Source organism: Myotis myotis, unplaced genomic scaffold, assembly GCF_014108235.1.
Source record: "Myotis myotis isolate mMyoMyo1 unplaced genomic scaffold, mMyoMyo1.p scaffold_m19_p_41, whole genome shotgun sequence".
Classification (NCBI taxonomy): domain Eukaryota; kingdom Metazoa; phylum Chordata; class Mammalia; order Chiroptera; family Vespertilionidae; genus Myotis; species Myotis myotis.
The window spans coordinates 479,981-485,980 of NW_023416348.1; positions in this window are offsets into that span (position 1 = coordinate 479,981).

Here is a 6,000-nt window from a genome sequence, read left to right on the forward strand (position 1 = left end):
GTGGATAGAGCGTCGGCCTGCGGACTGAAGGGTCCCAGGTTCGATTCCAGTCAAGGGCATGTACCTGGGTTGTGGGCACTTCCCCAGTGGGGGATGTGCAGGAGGCAGCTGATCGATGTTTCTCTCTCATCGATGTTTCTAACTCTATCTCTCTCCCTTCTCTCTGTAAAAAATCAATAAAATATATTTTTTAAAAAAAAGTGAGGGAAATTCTCCCTTGCTTCTGCATGTCCTCCTGCCTCCTCCCATTTCTCTACTCCCCACACAGAAAACGCCAAAGGTGTGTCTAACCGTGGAATACTATGCAGCAGTAAAAAAGGATCTCTTACCTTTGGGACAGCATGGAGGGCCCGGAGAGTATCACGCTAAGTGAAATAAGTCAGAAAGACAAGTGTCACATGATCTCACTCGTATGTGGAATCTAAGTAACAAAATAAACTGATGAACGGAGTGGACCCAGAGACATGGACGGAGGGAACAGAGTTCGGAATCTCAGAGGGAAGGTGGGGAGGGTGGGTGGGTGGGAGGTGATCAACCAAAGGCCTTGTGTGCACATATGCATGGCCCATGGACACAGACAGTGGGGTGGTGAGGGCCGGGGGCAGGGTGGGCTGGAGGGGCTTGATGGGGGGCAATGGGGGACATGTAACTTTCAACAATACTTTTTTAGAAAATGCGTCTATACCTGCCTTCTCCACTCCCTACCTTCCCAGCCTCTCCTCACCCCGCTCTCAACTCTTGTGAGGTCACCCACACCCTCCCTGCTGCCCAATCCAGCTGAGCCCACATTCCTCCCAGAAATCCCCTGGCTTCTCAGGGCCTCGTTCTCCCACCGCACAGAGCACCCCTCATCTCCCTTTGCTGCCTCCACCCCCTCTTCCACCCTGTGATTGCTGGGGTTCCTCCTGGACCCCCTGCTCTGTGCCTAGCACCTGTTAAATATTTGTTGAGAAATGAATGATAGGAAATTAATGTCAGGCTGCTGTGGGTGCCCAGAGCAGAAGCCCATCCCGCGGAGGGGAGGGCTCCAGGGATAAGGGAGGCCTGACCAAGAGGTCAAATAAGGGGGGGCGAGGGCCTGGGGCCTTCCAGCCCAGCATCTGCCTACAGCAGTGGTTCTCCACCTCCCTGATGCCGGGGCCCTTTAATATAGCTCCTCATGTAGTGGTGACCCCCAACCATAAAATTATTTTCGTTGCTACTTCATAACTGTAATGTTGCTGCTGTTATGAATCGTCATGTAAATATCTGATATGCAGGACGTGTGTTCAGGGGTCGTGACCCACAGGTTGAGAACCGCTGGCCTAGAGGAAGCCCCTCCTCCAGGACCAGGTGGTTGGCCTGGCCTGCCCCATCCCAGCATGTGCCCCAGGCCTCTGGCGGCAGCGATTGACTCAGACGTGGGCACGTGACCTGGCCAGACCAATAAAAGCCCCTTCAGGACCTTTTTCTGGAGTTTTCAGGGAAGCTTCTTCCTGAAATCAGGACCCAAGGACTGGGAAGGTTGAGAGCCTGGGGCAGGGCCCTGCGGGCTGGCGGGCAGTCGGTGCAGGAGGCAGGAGGCGCTGCCGCAGGCCCTGGGGCAAGTGCAGGGCCCTGCAGAGCAGGCCTGCTCCAGGGAGCCCAGCCCACCTCGCCAGCCTGAGGCCAGGAGGGCCGAGTCCTGATAGGATCTCTGAACGCTCCCCAGTGCCCCCACCCTGTAACCAGGCCTGAAAGCCTGGCCTTTGAAGTGAGCAACTTGAGTTTCTGTTACCCTCAGAGAGCCCAGAACGATACAAGCGATCAGACATCCGCCCGGTGCAGAACCGGGACCCACGCAGAGGCTACAGCATCTTCCCTCCCCGAGGAAGGCTTGGCGGCCACAGCTGTCTTCCGGGTGAAGCTGCCCGGGTCTGCTCTCAGCTCGTGAATCCGCCCGAGCATCCCAGCAGATGAACAGCTGTGCCCGGCCCCCACGCCCTGCGTCAGGAAACAGGCTGCCTCACCCAGCAGCGGGCGAGTGGAGAGGGCAGGCCTCAGCCACAGAGGGTGCAGCCCGGCTCCCTGCACCCCTCGGGGCTGGGAGGCCGGGGGAGAAGCTGCCCCAATGCCTGATTGTACACGTAGCGTTCAGAGTGGTTCATTATGCAGCTTGTTCAGATATCTTTAGTGTTATTTTTTATTTTATTGATATTTTTCTTTTTGGGGACAGAGAGGGAAACATCAATTTGTTGCTCTACTTACGTAGGCATCATTGGTTGGTTTTGGTATGTGCCCACAACCTTGGCGTATCGGGACGATGCTCTAACCAACTGAGCTACCTGGCCAGGGAATTCTTGTTGTTAATCCTCACCAGAGGACATTTTTCCATTGCTTTTTAAAGAGTGGGAGGGTGGAAGCTGTGGGAGAAGGGGGGAAGGAGAGAGAGAGAAAAAAGCATCGGTGGGAGAGAGAGACATCGACTGGTTGTCTCCCGCACATGCCCCAACTGGAGCCAGGGATCAAACCTGAAACCCAGGTGTGTGTCCTTGACCAGGAATCAAACCCTTGACCCTTTGGTGTGAGGGCTGGTGCTCTAACCACTTAGAAACACTGGTCGGGGCCGATGTTTTCGTTTTAGTGTTAGTATTGTTGGATGGCTTAGAAAATTCTTCTAAGTAAGGAACAACTTCCCGCCAGCTGGAGCCAGACAAGCGTGGTGGGCTGGGCTGGGGGTACCAGGAACCCATCCCTGAAGCCAGTCTCGGAAGTTTCAAACCCCCAAAACACAAATCAGAAATAGAGACTTTGGGCAGGAATTTTTGCCACCCCAGGAGTTCCTTTTTTTGTTTTGTTTTTTTAAAAAATATGTTTTCATTGATTTCAGAGAGGAAGGGAGAGGGAGAGAGATAGAAACACAATGATGAGAGAGAATCATGGATCGGCGCAGCCCCACACTGGGGATCGAGCCCATAACCCAGGCATGTGTCCTGACCGGGAATCGAACCATGCCCTCCTGGTTCATAGGTTGACACTCAACCGCTGAGCCACACCAGCCAGGCATCCCCAGGAGTTCTTAACCTGAAGTCTGTGGACCGAATTTGGAGGGACCATGGACCTGGGAGGTTAATTACAGTTTCATTTAAATGAACCTGTAACCGGAACCCAGCATCTTCTTCCATTGTAAATGGACACGGTATCAACAATGGCTGCAACACGGCCGCCCACACAAGCCATGATACTGTCTCAGCACATCACAGTTGTTGGAGGGATCACAGAGCAGTGTACACGCATCTCCAAAATCACAGGAGGCATTAGACCCACGGCCAGATCTTGTTACTTAAGGTGTTAACAAATAACTCAAAATAGACCCTAACCCAACCATAAGAGCTAAAAGTATAAAACTCTTAGGAGAAAACACGGGGAAATCTTCATGACCTTGAGTTAGGCAAAGGCTTCTTAAACACAGTTCCAAGGCATAAGGAACAAAAGCTATACACGGTAGATTGGACTTCATCAAAATTAAAATCTTTTGTGTTTCAAATGATACCATCCAGAAAGTAAAAACAGCCCTGGTCAGGGTTGCTTAGTGGTTAGAGCGTCACCCCACACCCTCAAAGTTTTCATTCCCAGTCAAGGGCATGTACCTGGGTTACAGGTTTGATCCCCAGTCCCCATGTAGGAGGCAACCAAAGGATGTGTCTCTCTCACATCTCTCTCTCTCTCTCTCTCTCTCTCCCTCCCTCCCTCCCTTCCACTCTCTAAAAATCAACAGAAAAAATATCCTTGGGTGAGGATTAACAACAAAAAAAGAAAGTAGCCGAAACCGGTTTGGCTCAGTGGATAGAGCATCGGCCTGCGGACTGAAGGGTCCCAGGTTCGATTCCGGTCAAGGGCATGTACCTGGGTTGCGGGCATATCCCCAGTAGGAGATGTGCAGGAGGCAGCTGATCGATGTTTCTCTCTCATCGATGTTTCTAACTCTCTATCTCTCTCCCTTCCTCTCTGTAAAAAATCAATAAAATATATTAAAAAAAAAAAAAAAAGCCGAGACCGGTTTGGCTCAGTGGATGGAGCGTCGGCCTGCGGACTGGAGGGTCCCGGGTTCGGTTCCGGTCGGGGGCATGTACCTGGGTTGCGGGCGCATCCCCAGTGGGGGATGTGCAGGAGGCGGCTGATCGATGTTTCTCTCTCACTGATGTTTCTAGCTCTCTGTCTCTCTCCCTTTCTGTGGGAGATCAATAAACTATATTTAAAAAAAAAAAAAAAAAAAAGAAAGTAAGTAAAAAGCCCAGAAGTTAGGAAACAAAGAAACTAGGGCGATAAAAGGAACTCTTGCTCCATATTCATCACTCGGGCTTTGGGAAACTCACTCCCCTGAGTTACTGTACTAGTACATCTGCAAATAAAGGGTTTTTCCTGGAAAAAAAAAAAAAAAGAAAAAAAGTAAGTAAAAACAGTCCATACAATGGGCAACAATATTGGCGACTCATGCCTGGTAAGGGACTTTATCCAGAGTATATAAAGAACTCACTACTCAGTAATAAAAAGATGAATAACCCAGTTTTAAAATGGATAAAGTATCTGAAAAGACATTTTTCCAAAAAAGACATACAAATGGCCAATAAGCCCGTGAAAAGATGCTCCTCGGGGAAAAGAACCAAAAGTACAATGAGCTCCACTGCAGAGGCCGATCGTCGGAGAGGACGTGGCGGAGCTGGGCCCTCACGCCTGCTGGTGGGACTGGAAAGGGCGCGGCTGCTGTGGGACGGTCTCCCGCTCCTCCGAGAGTTCAACATGGAGCTACCGCCCTGGCCGGGTAGTCAATGGGTTAGAGCATCATCCTGATTCTTCAAGGTTGCAGTTCCGTCCCTGGTCAGGGCACATACAAAAAAAAAACAACGGGCACATAAGTAAGCTGAACAAAAAATTGATGTTTCTCTCTTTCCCTAAAATCAATTTAAAAATAAACAAGCCCTGGCCAGTGTTCTCAGTGGTTAGAGCGTCCCTTGTCCTGCCCACTGAGGGTCTTGGGTTCAATTCCCAGTCAAGGGAGGTACCTGTGTTGTAGGGTCAATCCCTGGCCCTGGTCTGGGTGCGTGTGGGGGGCAACCAATCAATGTGTCTCTCCCACATCAATGTTTCTCCCTCCTCCTCCTTCCCTTCCACTCCCTCTAAAAATAAATGGAAAAAATACCCTCGGGTGAGGATTAACTAAAAAATAAATACAGCATGGAGCTCTCATATGACCCAACCATTCCACCCTTAGGTACATAACCAAAAGAATTGAAAACATATGTCCACACAAAAACTTGTATATATGTTCACAGCAGTGTTATTCACAATAACCAAAAAGTAGAAACAACTTAATATCCTTTAACTGATGAGTGGATGAACAAAATGGACTCTCTGAAAAACAAATATGAAAATAAAACAAAGCCCGGCCAGTGTGGCTCAGTGGTTGAGTGTCCACCTATGAGCCAGGAGATCACGATTCCATTCAGGATTCATGCCAGTGTGGGGCCTGCAGGAGGCAGCTGATCAGTGATTCTCTCTCATCATTGGTGTTTCTATCTATCTCTTTCCCTCTCCCTCTCTCAAATCAATAAAAATATATATTAAAAAATAAAGAAATACTAAAAGCAAAAAAAAAAAATTAAACATAAAATGTAGTCTCCAATGGAATATTATTCAGCCATAAAAAGGAATGAAATACTGTCACATGCTACAATAATGGGTGAGTCTTTTTTTGTTTTAACTTAGGCAATTTTTTTATTTAGTTATAAATAAATACAAGAGAGAGAGAACATTGATTTGTTGTTCCACTTATTTATTCATTCATTGGTTGATTTTTAAAATATGTTTTAACAATATTTTACTTACTGATTTATTTTTAGAGAGAGAGCAAGAGAAACATTGATTTGTTGTTCCATTCATTGGTACGTGCCCTGACTGGCGATTGAACCTGAAATCTGGTGTATGGGGTTGACCCTATAATTAGCTCACCTATTATATTTCAAGACCCTATTTTATTTTTTT